Genomic DNA, 20992 nt, shown 5'->3' with positions numbered 1-20992 from the left:
AAACAGCCTCCAACCCAGATTGATGTACCCTGCAAAACTATCTTTCAAAATGGATGGAGAAATAAGATATTTTCAAGACAATGAGCACCTTAGGCACTTCGTGAATACGAAATCAGCACTCCAAAGAATTTTACACAATATCCTAGGAACAGACATTGAGGATCACAACCCCAGGAAGGAAAGCAGAATGAACCCATCTGGCATGACAAGAAATTAAATATAAAGGGGGAGAACCCAACAAAAAGAAAAAGTCATGGCAATGACAAGTCATTACATTTCAGTTATAACCTTCAAAATGTTAATGGTCTCAATTCACCAATCAAAAGAAATAGACTGGCAGAATGGGTCAAGAATCAAAATCCAACAATATGCTGCATACAAGAAACACACTTAATTCAAAAGGAAATTCATAGACTGAAAGTTAAAGGGTGGAAAACAATACTCCGTGTGACAGGAACCCAAAAAAAAGCAGGAGTAGCTATCCTCTTGGCAGATAAAGTAGATTTCAAACCAACACTGATTAAGAGAGATGAAGAAGGACACTACATCCTTGTAAAGGGAAGAATCCAACAGGAAGAGATGACAATCATAAATATCTATGCACCAAACACTAGTGCACCCAACTATATAAAACAAATACTCTAACGGACATGAAAAGTCATACATGCACTAATACAATTGTAGGGGGGGACCTCAACACCCCATTGTCACAAATACATAGATCAACTAGACTAAAAATAAGTAATGAAATACTAGAACTCAATCAAACTCTTAAACAAATGAACTTAACAGATGTTTACAGAGTCTTCCACCCCACGAAAGCAGAATACACATTCTTCTCAGCTGCACATGGGTCATTCTCCAAATTAGACCACATACTCACACATAGAACATGTTTAAGTAAGTGCAAAGGAATTGAAGTTATCCTCTGTATATTATCAGACCATATGCAATGAAATTGGAGATCCATAGGAAAGAAACTCGAAAAATTTCATGAACATGTGGAAATTGAACAACACACTTCTGAATAACCAATGGGTCATAAAAGGACATTAAAGAAGAAATCAGACAGTTCCTTCAATTAAATGACAATGACAATACAACATATCAGAATCTATGGGACACAATGAAAGCAGTCTTACGAGGGAAATTCATAGCAGTGAATACACATATTAGGAAAAGAGAGCAAGCCCAATTAAACAACCTGATGCTGAATGTCAAGCTTCTAGAAAAAGAAGAGCAGGACAACCCCAAAGCTCATACAAGGGAGGAAATTATAAAGATCAGAGGAGAAATCAATGCAATGGAGACTAAGAGAATGATACAAAAAATCAATGAAGCCAAGAGTTGGTTCTTCGAAAGAATCAACAAAATTGACAAACCCTTAGCCAACCTTATCAGAAAAAGGAAAGAAAAGGCCCAAATCCATGCAATTAGGAATGAAAAGGGTGAAATTAGAACAGACTCAGCAGAAATCCAAAGGATCATCAATACCTACTTCCAGAACCTATACGCCAATAAGATGGAAAACACAGAAGAAATGGACAGATTCCTAGATACATATGAATTACCAAAGTTGAACGAAGAAGACCTAAAAATTCTAAACAACCCAATATTAACCAATGAAATTGAAAATGTAATTAAAAACTTATCAACTAAGAAAATCCCGGGCCCTGATGGCTTCACTGCTGAATTCTAGAAGACATTTAGAGAGGAACTACTGCCACTATTGTGTAAACTCTTCAATGAAATTGAAAGGGAAGCAATACTCCCAAATTCATTCCTGGAAGCAAGCATCACCTTGATCCCCAAAGCAGGGAAAGACCCAACCAAAAAGGAGAACTATAGGCCAATCTAACTAATGAACATAGACGCAAAAATCCTTAATAAGATCCTGGCAAATAGAATGCAGAAGATCATCAAGAAGATCATACAACCTGATCAAGTGGGATTCATACCAAGGATCCAGGGATGGTTCAATATACGAAAATCAATCAATGTAATACACTATATCAATAGAGCTAAGGACAAAAACCATATGATTATCTCCATAGATGCAGAAAAAGCATTTGACAAAATCCAACATGCATTTATGATAAAAACCCTACAAAAAATTGAAATAGATGGTCTCTACCTCAAACTGATAAAAGCCATCTATGAAAAACCAACAGCCAATATCATACTAAAGGGTCAAAAACTGAAATCCTTCACACTAAAATCTGGAACAAGAAAAAGATGTCCACTATCACCACTCTTGTCCAATATAGTTCTGGAAACATTAGCCACAGCAATTAGACAAGAGAAAGAAATAAAAGGGATAAAGATAGGAAATGAAAAAGTCAAATTGTCATTATTTGCAGATGACATGATACTCTATATAGAAGACCCCAAGAACTCCACCAAAAGTCTTCTACACTTAATAACCAAATTCAGTCAAGTAGCTGCTTACAAGGTCAACACACAAAAATCAATAGCTTTCCTCTACATGAATGACAGACTCACTGAGAGAGAAATAGGGCAAACAATTCCTTTTACAATAGCATCCAAAAAATTGAAATACCTAGGAATCAACCTAATGAAAGAAATCAAAGACCTCGTCTCTGAAAACTATGGCACTCTGAAAAGAGAGATTGAAGATGATATCAGAAAATGGACAGACATCCCCTGCTCCTGGGTAGGAAGGATTAATATAGTGAAAATGGCCATACTTCCAAAACTGCTATATAGATTTAATGCAATTCCAACTGAGATCCCAGCAGCATACTTTATGGACCTTGAGAAAATAATCCAAAACTTCATTTGGAACAAGAAGAGACCCAGAATAGCAAAAGCTATTCTAGGTAACAGAGACATGGCAGGGGGTATCACAATCCCCAACCTGCAACCATACTACAAAGCTACTGTGATAAAAACAGCATGTTACTGGCCAGGAAACAGACCTGAGGACCAATGGAACAGATTAGAAGATGCAGAAACAACACCAGACACACTCAGCCATCTCATCTTCGATAAAGGCACCAAACACCCTCACTGGAGGAAAGATAGCCTCTTTGATAAATGGTGCTGGAAAAATTGGGTTTCAACTTGCCAAAGATTAAAACTAGACCTATATCTCTTGCCATGCACTAAACTAAAATAGAAATGGATTAAAGATCTAAATATTAAAATAGAAACTCTGAACCAGTTGGAACAGAGGTTAGGTAGAACCCTTGAAGACATTGGTGTAGGAAAAGATTTTATGAACAAAACCTCAGTTGCCCGTGAACTAACACAAACAATCAACAAGTGGGATCTCTTCTTATTAAAAAGCTTCTGCACAGCAAGAGAAACCACCAGCAGTGTGAAGAGACAACCCACAATGTGGGAAAAAATCTTCACCTGCTTTTCCTCAGACAAAGGTCTACTATCTCGAATCTATAAAGAACTTAAAAAGATCTGATCTCCCAAATTTAAAGACCCAATCTGAAAATGGGCATATGAAATGAACAGACATTTCTCAGACAAGTAAGTAGAAATAGCAAATAAATACATGAAAAAATGTTCAACATCACTGGTCATTCGAGAGATGCTAATGAAAACAATGCTGAGATTCTACCTCACTCCAGAAAGAATGGCTGCTATCATGAAATCAACCAATAACAAATGCTGGCGGGGCTGTGGGGAAAGAGGAACCCTGCTCCACTGCTGGTAGGAGTGTAGACTGTTGCAACCACTGTGGAAATCAGTATGGTGATACCTCAAAGAACTAGGACTGGAAGCCCCATTTGACCCCACTATTCCACTGCTGGGGATCTTCCCCAAAGAATTAAAAGAATCATACCACAGTGATATATGTGCATCCATGTTCATAGCAGCACAGTTTGTGATAGCTGAAACTTGGAAACAGCCCAAATGCCCTTCAACTGGAGACCGGATAAAGAAAATGTGTTTTTTTTTATTAAATGGAGTACTACTCAGCCTTAAAAAATGAGAAATTAGAGACATTTATAGCTAAGTGGATGCACATTGAGGCAATACTCTTAAGTGAAACAAATAGGACACGCATGTGTGAATACCAAATAGTTTCTCTGGTGTGAGAAACTGATAGTGTAAATAAGGACTAAAATGTATAATAGGTAATGTGAAATAGGAAGAAAAGGGGCAAAGGGGAAGGAAGTGGGAGGGCTAGGGGAAAGGAAAGAAGGGAATGGGATTAATATGAGAAAATGGAAAAATAGGAACAAAATCTTTGTAAATAGGGAGGAATGGAGGGGTTGAAAGGAGGGCTGGGCAAGGGTGAAAAATAAGAACCAAGGGAGATTATGTAAAGGTGCAAATTTCCGATGATGAATGTCATTATATTGTATACCTAAAATGTACCAATGATTAGAATGAATAATCGATAATGCAAAATAGGAAGAAAAGGTCCAAAGGGGTAGGGGTAGTGGGAGGGGCAGGGGAAAGGAAAGAAGGGAAAGGAAAAATGATGAGAAATGGAAAAAATGGAAATAAAGTCTTTGTAAATAGGGAAGGGTGGAGGGGGTGAAGGGAGGGCTAGGAATGGGGAAAAAATAAGAACCAAGTGCATCATGTAAAGGTACAATTCCCAATGAGAAATGTAATTGTGTTGTATACCTACAATGTACCAATAAAAGAATTTTAAAAAGAAAAGAAATGTCTTTTCTTTTTTCTTTAAGTCACTTCTCATTATTCTCACTGGTGAGACATTGTGACTTTACTCAAAACAAATATTCACCCGTAAAATAGAAAAATTTGCCTATCTCAGTGAAGCAATTTATTACAAATTTACAATTGTACTGTACTTCTAGTGCCACAGTGTTTGTTAAAGGGGACACCAATCTTCCTCCTACCTTCAGCTTCTGGAGGCACCCTAGGTGCATACCATGCGCTCCTCCCACAGTGCCTTTCTGTCTAGGGCTTTGTCATTCTCCTGTGCTATGCAGTTCTGGCCGAAGTTGTGCCTGCCTCATCACAGAACCCAAAAAGTTCACACTCTGTGTGCTTATGACAAGCTTTGCATTTATCAATAATCTTATTTAACTCATAGTGTACCTTACAACCTTACAGAGTATAATTATTACTTTACATATAAGGAAAATAAAAACAAGATTAAACGAATGGTCCAATCTCCACAGCTAGGAAACAGTAGAACCAAAATTTATTTGTCACCAATTAGGCTCCAGCCTCACCTCCCCACTCCCCACTCCCATGGAGGCCTCTTTAGCTAGTGCTTCAAAACTGCAACTCTGACTGTGACCTAATTTTTTTAATTTATAAATGAAAAAATATTCATAAATGTCTAACATAACTTAACAATGCTTTTATGAATGAAAATTAAGAATAATTTCAACGTGCTTCAAAAACTGCTATTCATGTGAGCGATTACTGTTAGAATTTTTTTTTGGGGGGGGGACCAGGGATTGATCTCAGGACCTTGGACTGTAAGAATTTTTTACCCACACCTCTATACATTTGAAAGGCTTTGCCATGCTGTTTATTGGTGTGGGGTTAAGATTCACGCACGAGTCAGGCATGGTGGCTCAAACCTGTAATCCTAGCCCTTGGGGAAGGTAAGGCAAGAGGATTCCAAGGTCAAGCCTATCTTAGAGAACTTAGTTACTTAACAACAGTTTGTCTCAAAATTTAAAAATAAAAGAAATAAAGATGTAGCTCACACAAAGGCCCAGGATTCAATTCCCAGTACCCTCAAAAAAGAAAGGAAAAGACAAGGCATGGATAAATGAGACCCACTTACCACTGAATGCAGTTGAGAGAGTTAGAGTTAGGTTAGCTTCCCTCCACATGTCTGTGATATGTTTCAAAAAAGTGCATACAACATGCAAAACTTGAAGAGGAGGATGAGGCATATCACTTATATTTAGATGAAGAGTCCTTGATTGGGGGCAATTTTGCCCTACAGCAAACATTTGGCGATGTCTGGAACATTTCTAGCTGTCACAAATAAGGGAATATGAGTGGTGTTTAGTGAATAGAGTACAAGGAAGCTGCTAACCATCTAGAATGCACACGACAGCCTCCAAACAAAGACTCATCCAGAACAAAACAGCGATAGTGCTGAGGTTTGGAATGCCTGGCTAAGTGCTTGCATGATTGTTACCTAGAACTTTGTTCTAAAAAAAGCTTTTGGCTGAGTACGGTACATTTTTGTTATGCATTGTGTTTTTTCCTGAAATGGCATCTGGAGATTTAAAGGACACAGATCTGTTTGGGCCACATGTGGATAACTGAGAATTACCCAACATAATTGCTTTTATGCAGGGCTGCTGGCCCAAATGACTAGATGCAAATGCTGCAAATGAATCACTTGACACATGATATCAATTTTTAATTAGGCAGAATTGAAAGGAAATTCAAATAGGAAAATTATTGTTTCTTTCTCAAACACCAGGATAAACACAAAAACATTCAGTAATGATTTCAAGATGGAGGAGGAGAAGTTATGAGTAAGATGAAAGGTAAGAAATGGAAACATTTTCCATGCTTATCCCTGAAAAGCAAATTACAGGATAATAAAACTGAATGAAAATAGGGTTCCTGTCCTAGTACAAGGACAGCTTTCTTTACAGCAACTCCCAATTTGTTTTTTAGTACCTAGGCTCCAAATTCTGGCTGAAGTTCAAGGAGGTTGGACATCAAATTCACTCCTATTTTCTGCACTCACACTCAATACAAGACCATTGCTGAGGATACCTGTGAGGTCGCTGCTGTCCTTGGTCCTGAGACATCCTCACCCCTGTGATCACTCTGGTCACAGGAGCTCTTCCAGCCCTGATGTGCCCTGTTGTTAACACTTGTAACTATTTAGCTTGTGCCTCCTAAGGCTGAGCACCCTGCAATATCACTGCATACAGATAGGATGAGTTCACAGTTCACTTAGGAGCACGTACCTTCACTGGATACATCCTGGAATAAATTATTTCTTTTTTCAATGTATGAAAAATCTACCATCATTTACAAGCTATTGCAGAGATGAAAGTTACAAGACTAATTATTTTATGATCTTGCCATATCACAATTGACTTTCCATCTAAAAGTAAGTTGAAATATTCTGAAGATGTCCTTGAGAGGAAAACATGACATCTTCATGAAATGAAGAACCAACATTAATAAGACTTACAGTGAGAACAATATAGCACAATACAAATACATTATATTTCACTTGTTTTAAAATAAGATTACAAAACAAGATTACTTTTTCTGAGACCTTGCCAGCTTTATAATCAGAGAATCAGTCTCATGTAACCATCTTCTGGCTCAGAGTATTCTGAAGTACAACACTACAATGTTTAGGAACATGAGCTCCGCCTGCAGAACAGCCAGATTCCGGACCAACTCTCAAAGTCTCCGCTGTGTGACCCTGTATGCTCCTTAGTTCTCTGCTTCATAGTTATGTTGTCTAGAAGACAGGGAAAACACAGATAACTTGCATAGTGCTATGGGACCATTCATAAAAACTGCTTGGAAAAATGCCAGGTAATCACCCTTAATAATTTTAATCATCATCACTATTATCATTATCATTAGTGTTTCTGTTCTCATTATTTTTTCCCAATCAGAGCATCTTATCTTACTGCCAGACCTTTGCCTCTGCCACTGCCATCCCTCAGGATGTTGTGCTGTTTGGACAGTGCAGTCCAAATCCAGTGGTTGCCATAGCAATCCCTATCTCTAGTCAAATAGGTTCATTCCTGTGTTGGCTTCAACTTGAACATGGAAACAGACTCCTTTTAACTCCCTACTCTATAAGCAAAATCTGGTAACTTGTATTAGACAGAAATGTCATTGAGTTCCCTCTCTCTCTCTCTCTCTCCTCCCTCCTTCCCTCCCTCCCCCTTTCAGTCACCTCCTCCTGAACAAAATTATAACATTATTCCCACTACACACCTTAACACTATTTACTGTATTTCCTACATCTTCATGCTTTAAAATCTAAAAGCAAGTTCATCCCAAAGACAGAAGATGCTCTATTACAATATTTTGAAAATATTTTTCTCCCAAATTTGTCTTTCGAGATAATTCTGATGAAAATATTTGGAGTCCTTGGGAATGGTCCAATCTCATACCCTCAAAATCACAAGCAGTATTTCCTGTTAAAACTCTCACTCCCCTCCTTAGGAAAATAATAGATTCAAGCAGAACCCATTATACAATTCTGGTTTGATTTTCAAATACTTCAGTTTCCAAATTCATACTACTTGGTGTCTAAAATCAGACTTAAATAGATTCAGATACATCGCAATGGGGCCGAGGATGTAGCTCAGTGTCGCTGCACCTCCCTGACAACCGCAGGTCCTGAGTTCGACTCCCTGTACCAAGATGAAAAAAAAACAACACATATCAGAATATTCTTTGCTATCCGGACTTACTACAGGAGCAAATGCTATCCCAATTTAGAAACTGAAGATAGATTTAAAATATATATAGACATATATATTAGTTCAATGTTGATATGTTTCCCAGAATCTGTATTACAGAGCTCTTACCTAACACATTAACACATATGATGATTCCTGGGTTCAATCCTTAGCACTGCAAAAACAAAAACAAAAACAAAAACAAAACATGAATTACTCCCTCTGGCTTGTGATCTTCTCATTAAGGAACCCAGCATACTCCAAATAAAACTCCCTACAAATAAAAAGCTAAGGACTATCAAATATATCTCATACTATATGCTCCTGTTCTTCTAAAAACCCCATTTCTTTCATTTCCTAAGAGGATAAAGATTAAAAACATCATAATAGATGAAACCACAATATTCTTAAAAGCCTTTGTAGATCATTTTGTTTTTCATATTGTATGTTTGATCAGTCTTTCAAAGTTAATGTTTAATTTTCTATCTGTGCATTACTATGGAAAGACTCTTTTTTATTGAAACTAGCATAAATTTAGATACCACTTAGATAATTCTTTAAATAATATCTTTCAATGTTTGAATAGTAGAATTAAAATATATTCATGTGTACATAAGCTGTGGAGCCTACATAATTAGCACCAGCAGAAATCACAGCCACTGCAAACCTTCTGCTGCCCCCTGAGCCAAGTGGCTCCCAGGGCTCCATCCCTTGAGCAAGTGGGTGGATCGGCCAGCTCAGAGTACTAGTCAGATGGAAAAGGACTGAGATCCCTGAGAAAGAACATGAAACATGTAGAACAGATGTCCACACAGATGGAGGACTAGGGGACAAGCAGGGACCAAAGTATTTAAAAGATTTACAGGATTCTTGGTACAAGAAACCAAACTAATACAATGTCAGGAAAGGGAGCAACGTAACAATAGAAGCATGACCTATTGACCATGGATACATCATACACATCCTTCACTTTCTCAAATATAAAGAAGTTAGACTGCAACTGCATGAACTGTAAATCTTTAGTTCTAAAATACAATCATGTTATATAAATTACCTCTTTTATTCGGTTGCAGTAGAAACGCATTAATTGTCTTGGCTAGTAGAGGAAACTAGTGAAATATAAAAGTAAAAATCATCTATTATGAGCTTTGACTGACATGCTGTGGTGTATTTATGGCAGCAACTTCATCTTATGTTTTAACTGTACTATTTTTTAAATTAACAATTTTATTTCAGGGTTTAGTTTTTTAAAGATAGGAGGTGACTCACAGAAAACAGTAAGGGAAACTAAAATGAATGAAAAAAATCTGTTTGTATCACAACTTTCTCATAGAGCTCTATAAAAATCTTTAAATTATTCTTTATATCTTGAGCTATTGACCTTCAAATGGTGTCCATTCTTTGTTGATTTTAAAAATTCAATTATGATTCAGCCACTATTTCTTTTCAAAGATCTTGCCATTACCACTCCATTAGCAGAAAGTAGGAGTGAAGAAAACTGATACTTTATATAAAAAGCAAAGTATAATATGTTCTATTTCCTACAGTTTCATTACAAAAATAAAGGTTTCAAGATCAAAAAAGCTATGGTGATATGACATCAATTTAGGTAGAAGAAAATTATAGAAGCAGACTCATTTATTTAAATTTGATTTATTATTTGACTAGTATTTGATTAGTCTAGCTATCTTCTATCCCAGGGTTATGGAACTATTTTAATTTGCATCATTAATTTAATTTGCAGTTTTTATACTGTCAATTTGGTTCCTGTAGAACTACTGTATTTTTTCTCCTCTGGGTCTCAATTTGATACAAATTATTCAGAGCAATTTATATAGTACCAACTGTTGTTTTTATTGGCCATACCCAAGCTAGACATATAGAACTTAGGCTCCTTGAGGTACATTACAGCAAAAAGAATTGCTTTCTCCTTCCTACCTACTTTTGCAAATTTGCATGTTACTATATGAACTACTTTGACATTGTACTTTATGTTATGTAAATGTGTACCTTTCGGCATGTGGCCTTCCCCTAAGCACACTGATTGATTCCATTACTTCATTTTTATGAGTGTCACAGTGCCATTTGTTAAAGCAAATCTCATTTTTATTACCTGGTTCAACCAAATGAAGTAATTGAGGATGTGTTATGGGGAAGTTATGGGCATGGATAAAATTCATATTTGGAAGGAATGAAAGCATGCATAAGTCAACTCTTCTTTACTTCTATGAGAGCATGAGCAGCATATATTCACACAAGGGACAGCTATACTGTGAGGCACATTATGTTCCGCAAACTCATCAGGGTTCCCATCAAATATAAGCAAACAGACCAGCATTCTGAAAAGATATACTTTAACCAAACAATCCTCTTGTGTTCTGTTTACAATGGTTCCACTATTTAACTGATAAGTTCACTTTTCTTGATTTGTTCTTCAGTGTTCCTATAGCATTAATCCTAGAAAACATACAAGTAAGAAGATCATATGTTCACCTAAGTCTGCAAAATGTTGATTTATTTCATCACCAAATAGATGCTTACTGAGTATGTCTTTTCCACACGTTTGAGGGAAATTTCTTTCCCACCCTTTGCTTGACCTCCCTTTGAGCATCAAGCTTCATCCATAGAAACTTACTTTTGTAACTAGTAAGTGTTTCTTTAATCAGTGCAACAGTATTTTCTTTCAAAATACCCTTCTCTGACATTCCTCTGAGGAAAAAAAAAAAAAAAAAGGTGTCATGGAGATGAAACATAAAAAGGAAAAATTCTTTTGAAAATTCTTCAAATACTAAATACTTCTTATAAGTTCTATCTAAAGATAGAGAAAAAATAATTAGAAATACAGTTTATGATATTCTCTGGTCACTTTCTCCTAATGAGCAGTCTTTCCCCTCAGGTGTTACTGAGGAAAAAACATCCTTAAGCCTTTGTTGACACAGGACTCGCATTGATGGGAAGCAGTTCATGAGTATCAGATTATTTTCTCAGTAAACATTGCTGCCATCAAAAGAGGTGAATGAAGTTCCTGAGGTTTCTCTCCCACCGTTAAAACCATTAGCTAGTCTAAAATAAAAGAATGAAATTTGGCCAACTCAATTTGGCCATGCATACAAAAAGGCAAAAATAGTTCAGTGTACAGCCATATACCTATTTCAGCAGCATGTGGATCCCATTTTCCTGATCAGTTCTTTTGAAAACAGGCCAAACAATATCTAGCAATGGGATTCAACTAATAGGCTAATGAAAATCAAACAGCAAAGTCCTCCCTATGCATTTGTTCATAAAACTAATCTCAATCCCAGCCTACAGTACTAGACAGAAGGGCTTTTAGACATGCTAGAGTCTTACTCCGTATTCATACAAGGAAGGAAAGGTTCAGGAAGGAGGGGCATGATTGCACAATACTTCCAACCAATCCTTATGTCTTGAACACAAATTATTTGGGGATTGATCAGAGATATAGTTAGATGTCAGTTTTTATCAGCTACTCCTGGAGATTCACTGGAATTACCTTTTCAAATGCTCAACAACCACTTCTGGGGTATGTATTCCTGATTAGACTGCTACAAATGTGAATTGATCACAGAATATAGAGTATATTCTCTGGGTGTGCATGTGCGCGCACCTGTATTCAAGCATGCACGCATGCAGGTACATTCCGCTGTTTATGCCAAAGCAACTCAAAAAAAAAACATAGTCAGTGCAGTCATTTTCAAGGGAGATCTGGCTGGCCTGTGAGATGTGAATTAAGAGTAACTGAATCACTTCCCTTTTTCTGAAACTATCTACCATCCTGCTTTCTATAAATGACAGGAATGACCAATAAACATGAGCTGAACTGACTCAGAAGAATAGTATCTTCCCACACTCCTCTAGATGCAGCTCCAAAGCTACAGCAACCACAGGGGAGCCTGACTTATTGCTGAAAACATTCCCTGCCGAGGCCCCAGGACCCGAGTCAGATTCAGGTAACAGTTATTTTACTCCTGTGAGGACTGGGAAGACAGCCTTCATTACAATCCTCAGACTTTCCTAGGATTTCAGATTTAGAAAATATCATAAAATACTTTATGATCATAAGCCTTGAAGTCCCTATGTTACCTCCGCCTTATTTTTTGCCCTGCTCTTTGGAAAAAAAAAATGTTTTTAATTACAAGCATCCTGGTCAAGAAAAGAAAAAAAATTTATGCCATGGGAGGGGAGAAAAATTATTCACTTTTATTTAATAGCTCTTCCTGTAATGATGTTTAGGAATCTGGACCAACCTCCCTCCAGAGCTCATTGACTTTTACTGCTGGCAGACAATTGAATGGCGGAATATCCTCAGCGTTCAGCTTGATGGGACATTTCGCTCATCTCCCGAACCATGCAACTGCTGGGAAGCCTGCCAAATGCATGTGTACCCTGCCAGATCTAATCTCCCTCACAACTAACCTCTTCTTTGCTAGAGCTTAATTTCCCATACCTAACTACGCAGAAGGGCCTTGGTGGAGACAGAAGCTTCTTTAGTTGCTCATATTCAGAAGGAGAAGAGATTAAATTCGCTCCATCCTCCTGGTAATTGACAACCAAAACAATCTGATATCAAAATCGCCATCCCAGTACATGATGTTCAGATAAGAGCCTAGAAACACCAAGCAATACTATGTGAACCTCTGCCTCATCACTGCTCTGTGAAGCCACAGATTTCTTCACTGCTTTGCTTGAAAGATCGCCTTTACCTGCTACCTCATCATCATCTATGCATGCCACCAGCATTGAATATTGCACTGGAGTAAAATTCTGTGTTCATGCTTCTCTTTCCCATGCCCATGAAAACCCTTTAAAAGCAAAGACTCAGTCCCAACCCTCACTATGCCATGAAAGTTGTCAGAACCCTTGGTTTCACAGGTCCTTTAAGCTTCATGCAGTGATTCCTCTCCCTGCTAGAGAAACTCTCTATCCACCAAATTTTCCCGGTGACTCCATTGCCTGAAATGATACCAAAGTCAGGCTGTGGACTCATCAGAAACGGAAGAAGAGTGGCTTCTCACCAGTTTAATCAGCAGAGAAGTTGAATAGGACAAAGGCCTGGCTGTTTTCATTGTTCTGTGTTTAAGAGGCAAGAACACACGTGGAAAGACTTAGAAATCCTGGGAGCTCCTGAGCAGGCAGGGCAAGAGCCTGATAGCTTGGGCAACAGGGTCCGCAGAGGAGGGAGGCACCAAGACAGGCTTCACCGCATGCACCATGCACCGCTGTGTTGGCCCTCACATTAAAGTGGCTTTAGGAAGATTGAAAAGTACATAATGAAATTCAAAAACTAAAGGAAAGGTGAAAAATATAACAAAATCAAATTTCCCTCATGTAAGCAGAAAATGTAAATCGCCGTGGTTAACAAAGGGCAGTTTTCCTAACTCTGCTACTATTTGAATATTGGATTAGCCATCCAATTAATTGCACTATAGATATTAAACATGACATATGTATGAAGGATAGATAGATAATCTGCATTCACTTCCAAATACATGGCAGTGATATATGTGCACCCATGTTCATAGCAGCACAGTTTGTAGTAGCTAAAACTTGGAAACAGCCCAAATGCCCATCAACTGGAGACCGGATCAAGAAAATGTGGTTTTTTTATAAAATGGAGTACTACTCAGCCATCAAAATTGAGAAATTAGATACATTTATAGCTATGTGGATCCACATTGAGGTGCTCCTCTTAAGTGAAATAAACAGGACACACATGTGTAAATACCGAATAGTTTCTCTAGTGTGATAAACTGAAAGTGTAAATAAGGACTAAAAGGTATAATAGATAATAGGAAATAGGAAGAAAAGGGGCAAAGGGGAGGGGGAAGTGGGAGGGATGGGGGAAGGAAAGAAGGGAATGGAATTACTATGAGAAAATGGAAAAATTGAAACAAAGTCTTTGTAAACAGGGAGGAATGGAGGGGTTGAAGGGAGGGCTGGGCAAGGGTGAAAAATAAGAACCAAGGGAGAAAAATAAGAACCAAGGGAGATTACATAAAGGTGCAAATTTCCAATGATGAATGTCATTATATTGTATAACTAAAATGTACCAATAAAATAAAATGAAGAAGCTGTTTTGTTCAAAAGCACAAAAGTCAACATATAAATTAGCTATTAGAAAAGTCATTTCACAATTGAGGCATTAACGTGTGTCATAACATGTTGCGGTCGCTACATTGTAACAATAACAACAAGAAGATGGAAATTAATCTTCTGTAAATCATTACAATTGTACAAGCTGCGGGGTTGTCAGATAAAATGCAGGACACTCAATTAAATTTGAATTTTAGATAATGATGACTTTTTAAGTATAAGTTTATTTCATGCTTGCACTAAATTATTATTTGTAGCTTGCTTAAAATTCATATTTCATTAGGCATTTTTGTTTGCTAACTCCAACGATCCTTACTATGTATCAAGCTATATTTGAATTTCTAAACCCACACAAAACATCATTTAGCTGGTTCTACAATCACAGTCAAGGGGCTGGGGTGTAGCTCAGTGATAGAGAATTTGCCCAGCATATGCAAGGCCCTGAGTTTAATCCCCAGTAAATGAGGAGGTGGGGAAGAGAAGGAGGGAGAGAGGGAGGAAAACACAGGGAAATGCCCACACTCTGACAGATATTCCGATATTAACGCACCGTTCCATCCCATTGGTAGCAAAAACTGAACCTGATCCCTTCTTGTTACTTTAAATTCATTGGCAACAAAATACATTAGAAAAATAATCAGTATTTTCTCTCCCCCAGTACCTAAGTCTTTACCAAGTATCTTGCTTGCTTTTTATAGCAAATTGGCATCATAAATATAAAGTTGCCTTGTGCAATTCCACAGCAGCGAATTTTATGACATGAGTGGCCAGCTTGGTGACAAAATTCACAATACAGTACCCAAAAAGTCAGGAACTAAAATTAAGAACATTATAATGCAGTATTTTAATAGACTGTATTTTTAGAGCAGTTTAAGTTCTCTGCAAAAAGGAAGGAGATTTGAGAGAATTCTCACCACGTGAGAGCAGCCTCCCGCATTACCAACGTCCCCCAACGGAGTGGCACTTTGTTATGGTGGATAAACCTGCACCCTGTGCACCCACAGGCCAGTGTTTTCATTAGGGCTCAGGGTCAGACATTCTGTGGGTGTGCACACGTGTATACAGATGTAGATCCACTGTGACAGTGTCATGTAGAAGAGTCTCACTGCACTAAAACTCCTCTAAGCTCCAGCTAGACACCCTTCCTGACCAGAAGCCCCTGACAACCACAGATGGTTTTATTGTCTCCATACCTTCGTCTTTTCCAGGATGTCACATAATTGCGATTACACAATATGGAGTTTTTACTTCCAAGTTGGCTTCCTTCACTTAGCGATACACATTTATGTTTCCCCCGAGTCTCTGTGGTTTGATAGTTCATCTGTCTGTAGCACTGAAGACCATGGTCTGGATTTTCCCACCACTTCTTGATCCAAGCACATACATGTTTCCAGGTTTGGACAATTATGAATAAAGCTGCTGTAAGTATCTATCCTGCAAGTCTTTGGATGGACATAGGTGTTCAACTCATTTTGGTAAATACTAAATATATTTTAAATCAAGGTTAATGTAAAAACTTCCTGATAGGCAAAACATCAAAAGGTAGAATGAAGAAAAAGAATCTACCCCAGCATTGCCTGACTGTGCCTCACTTGCCTCTCAGGAAGCCCTAGTTATTAATCTTCAAGATATTACAAACATGCTTGTTCATTTTGAAGCTTGTCCTGCTTGCTCCACTAATGGTGATCTTCCGCTTCCAGTCCTGTGCTCCAGTCATTGTGCAGTTATCTTTGTAAGCAGGGCCAACTCTCAGTGACCCAGCCAGGCCCACCATACACGTTACAGGCCACACAGTGCACTACAGCACCGTCTCTATGGACACATCATTTCCATCCAAGCCTTCATAGAGGACTACAGTTCTCTAACAGATGAAAATAATGTGTTTTCTTGAAGGGGTCCATTGTCCTAATTTACATCAGAATGTTCTATGTGAAAGCAGAGATTCTATGACCGCTAAGATAGTTGTTACAGTACAGTCTCTTAAGACAAAAATATGAGATATTTCCTTCCCTCGTTGTAAGTAAGACTGTCTTCTATCTGCATAATATAAGTGAACATGCAAACTGAAAACGTGAAAAGTGAGCTTAATAATCTATGGGAAAATCATGATTATTTCATGATGACTGAAATTTTTTGTCAAAATACTAAAGTCTTTCTTAGTGTTCCTTATAAATATATATGGAAATAAAAACCTAGGGAACCGGGCACAGTGGTTCACATCTGTAATCCCAGCAGTCTGGTAGGCTAAGGCAGGAGAGTAGCAAGTTACAGCCAGCCTGGACGTCTTAGGAACTTAGTGAGAACTTGCCTCAAAATGCAAAACTTTTAAAAGGATGGAGATGCAGCTCAGCATGAAGGCCCTGGGCTCAACCTTCAGCACCACCAAAAATCAAAACTAAACAAACAAAACAAATATGCCAACTTGATGCAGCAATTCCTGTTTTCAGAATGTACTCCAAGGAAGTTAATTCAGCACCCTAGAAAGATGCCTGGGTTCTCACGTTCACTGCATGACCACCCACAACAGCCAAAATACAGAGACAAACTACATAACCATTAATGGATGAATGGATAACAAAAGCGTGGTGTGTGTGAGTGTGTGTGTGTAAATGTTACTCCGCTTTTACAAAGAAGATCGTGCCATTAGTCCCAACATGGATAAAAATGGAGAATATTACACTAAGTGACAAATAAACCAGACATAAGAAGAAAAATACTTCTGTGTGGATTCCAGAAAATAAAAGAGAAGTTAAATATATAGAAACAGAAGACAGATCTATGATTGGGAGGGACAGAGAGACATAGGTCAAAGGGTACAACATTGTAGTTATGTGAGAAGGATAAATCTAGAGATTTAATGTACAGTGCAAGGGTGAGACTTGGTAATACTGTACAATGGAAATCTTCCTAGAGAGTAGATTTTAGGTGTTTTTACCATGAAAGAAAAGGTAGCTATGTGACTTGATTGGTAGGTCAATTTAATTGCAGTAATTATTTGAATACCTACAACAAAACATCACTTTGTACAACCAAGGATATACAATTTTAACAAAAAGAAAAATTACTTAAGATTTATCTCCAAAACACTTTGCCAAGAGTACTTTGAACATCTCTTGTCTTCTTCTGATTTAATAATTTTCACTATGGAGTGAATATATTTTTTTTTTACACCTTGACAAATTGTCATACCCTTTACAAGGCTTTCGGTAGTTTATCTTTTATGCTTTCAATATCACAAACTATCTCTCTGAGGTCCTCTAATGTGAAGTTTTTACCAACATCACTTCCTCTTGACATATTTATCTTTTGTCACAGCCATTACCCTCAATTATGTCAGGAACTTCTGTCACTAAGTGCACCCAGTGGAGAAATCGTGTCCATGGCTACGTTTCTATGGTCAACCATTCCTTATAGAATTTCCATTCACTTTCAATGCAAATTTCACACCAGCCTTATCAGTTTTTTGTTCCCTGCTAGACTTTCATCTTTGTTGGCTAATTTCCTCTATTATTGTCCAGTTTTATGAAATGTCACATGGATTTAGTACTAAAAACAGGAATGTAACACTACCCTATCTATACCTTTGTGTGTAAATTGAGTAACTGATGTACAGTGACCAATCACAGATTTTAAAAGAAATGATGGGACTTGTTATTGATCACAATGCACATCTGTTATTTACACTGTGATTTGGGAACTAAAGAGCTAAGAGTGAAGTTTATACTTTATACAGTTAGGTACAGTTACTATAGCATGGTAACTGAAATTTGAATTATATTTTGAGTGTTATTTAACTAGTCTGTGCTAAACGAAATTTGTGCTTATTAGAACTATATATAGTAAGGACTGTCTGTTTTGTAAGCTCTGTCTTAATAATCCTTCTAGTACTAAAATAGAACAGGTTGACTACAAGGCACAATATATTATTAAATTTAGCAAGTTTTTTCTCCTATTCCCATGCAAAATACAGTTTACACAAAGTAGATTTTCTTGTTTCCATTGTATTCCTTTCCTCTACAAGGTAGTATTATCAAACTAGTGAAATCCTCCCGTGCCTTCGTACCATAAATAATATTGTCTAACAGAAGACAATGCTCATGCTGATGTCAACCCCATTCTAAGCTCTCTGTAGCTTACCTCCCTAAAGATCAGACCCAAGGGAAGGTCAGAGGGCATTTCCCAGTCTCCCCTGAAGCTAGGATTCTGGACGGGAACTAATTTCCGTGTATGAAGCAGAAACAGCCCCTGAGCCTTGGGAGACAAAAGTCAGCATCACAACCTTCAGGCTCTTCTTCACTCTCTTGTGGTGAGGATGTCTCAGATTTCCTGAGTCAGTTCTCGGTTTCATGGCGCCAGGAAGTAGGCACAGGAGCAGGGGCAGAACTGCACTGGAAGAGTACAACATGGTGCTATGGCATACAACCTTGTTAATCTGACACTCCTAGAAATTACAAAAGCAGCCTTAGAACCCGTAATAAATCCCTGTCTGCTTTAACTGGCTAGAGTGGAAATCCTTATTTGCAACAAGCACCCTGAGAGACACAGGTGTTAACTTACAGATTAGTTTAAATGACGCATCCTAGCCAACTGCTTTCTTTCTTGTATCGATTTTTCCAGAGATAAAACAACTTAAGTGAAAAAGAAATTACTTCAGACACCAAATAAAAATAGTTCAACTCAAAACCAATGAACTATGCATGTTCTATCTTCAGCTCATCAAAGTTCTTAAACTTAAATCAATGAGACAGAAAATTCAGACATCTTTACATTCAAAGGTGTTTGTTTTTCCATTTAATTAAAAGTTGTCTTCCTGAACACCTAGGTTTCTAGTTCAGTATACTGATCCATGACTGTTCCCTCGTTAAAATTAGAACTGCTATCTTTTCTTAATGTTATGCTGAGAGAGGCAGGCAACATAAAACAAAGGATAGAGAGAACAGAAACTAAAAGTTGTGTGAAAACAACAAGGGCCTGACTAGTTTATCACTTCAAATGAGACAGATCATTGTTCTACAAGAGAAGAAACACATAAACAAATGTCTTTCAAAATGCATTGAGAAACATCATCTCCGGTAAAAGCTCAAGTTTATATTTTTTAATTTAAAATGTTGAAAAGCACTAATTTCCTTACCTTTCCCCTTCATACTGTGATAAACAGTTTTTAGAGTTAAAGCTAAGCAAGTGAAAGATTTATATTTTTATCCATGTTCTGATCCCAGCTATCTCTGTGCATTTAGGTCAATCATTGAGCCTTGAGTCTCTATTTCCCAGTCCATAAAATAAAGACTGTGCTCTGCATATTCTGTAAGATTTTATCCAACAGGGCCGGGGATTTAGCTCAGTGGTTCCACTGCCTGCCTCACAAGCACAAGGTCCTGAGTTTAATCTCCGGTACTAAAAAAAAAAAAAAATTTATACCAACAATCTGGTTTTCTTATGATTTTCAAATTTATATATGCCAGAGCCAAAAATATATGCCAACGTGATTATGACCTTACCATATCCCTCCATGAAAGAAAATAGCCACCGTGAAAATGGAAACATTCACTTCTTTTCAAGATTCTAAATAAGAAAATATTTTATCATTCTGGGTTATAAATTTATCGTGTTCTTTTCTCCATGGATATGTACCAGCTAAATGAGTTATTATTAACTAATATTTGTTGCAGCATTACTGTGCACCAAACACTGCCCACACTTTATGTGTATGGTCTCATTGCCACAATTTTATAAGGCATTATTCTTCTTTTAACATATGAAGCAATTAAAGCAGGGGAAAATGATTAATTTGATCCAGGAAATAGAACTATTGAATATCCTAACCAACTTTATTTTTCTCCTGAAAAAACCCCACCATCAAGTAAAACAACATGATATACTCCATCCAGTATACAACCCTCAAACAATGTCATATGTAGAAATATACACCTGAATAATGAAAACGTTTATGCACAAAGTGTGGTTAAAATACAAAGTGAATGTTTAAATTATAAAAATTTATTACATTAAAAGACACATTACCATTAATCCCTCTCAAAATATTTCTCCTCATCTCCAGTACTCTTATCCCATCATTCTGCCACTTTCTGAAGCAGTTCTGGAAGTCCCCTTTCCTGAGTGTTTGTACAAGGTGTGATAAAAAATATGGTGACTGCTGCTACCAAGTGCCTCCAACCATAAGGCAGGCTCCTAAGAGCATTACAATGTGTCCTCGTATACTTTATTCACCAGATGTGGCCCCATGAGACTTCCAGATCTTCCCCAAAGTCAAAATGACTGTGAAAGATAAATGTTTTGCATCGATTCAGGACACTGAGGCAGCCACAACAGCGCAGCTAAAGACACTTATGAAAATGAACTTCTGGAAATGCTTAAGGAAGTGGCAAGAATGATGGGATGCGTGTGTTCAAAGCTAGGGAGAGCATTTTGAGGGTGATTAATGGTGTTGGGCCTTTTACTATTACTTTTTTTTTAATTTCAACATTCACTGTATTTTTTGAGTAGCA

The 20992-nt window shown here is 37.5% G+C and overlaps 1 long non-coding RNA gene across 4 annotated transcripts in view; it reads right to left on the bottom strand.

The window, feature by feature from the left end:
• Positions 1-4685: 4685 nt before the first annotated feature.
• Positions 4686-20992, bottom strand: part of LOC101703710 (uncharacterized) — a 119599-nt gene continuing 103292 nt past the window's right edge. For 2 of the 4 annotated variants that reach the window (XR_015442207.1, XR_015442206.1), the window contains 4 exons: positions 8505-8550; positions 8254-8327; positions 7214-7417; positions 4686-5952 (listed from right to left, as the gene is read on the bottom strand). This is a non-coding gene — a long non-coding RNA (uncharacterized LOC101703710). Of the gene's footprint in view, positions 5953-6331; positions 7418-8253; positions 8328-8504; positions 8551-20992 lie in introns of those variants that run through there. The other 2 variants (XR_015442197.1, XR_015442198.1) reach the window with 2 other exon arrangements.

Source organism: Heterocephalus glaber, unplaced genomic scaffold (assembly GCF_053883595.1).
Source record: "Heterocephalus glaber isolate CG9 unplaced genomic scaffold, H.glaber_assembly_v1.0 deba00001538, whole genome shotgun sequence".
Lineage (NCBI taxonomy): Eukaryota > Metazoa > Chordata > Mammalia > Rodentia > Bathyergidae > Heterocephalus > Heterocephalus glaber.
Note: the sequence above shows the minus strand (reverse complement) of the source record. Positions and strands in the feature narration are given on the sequence as shown.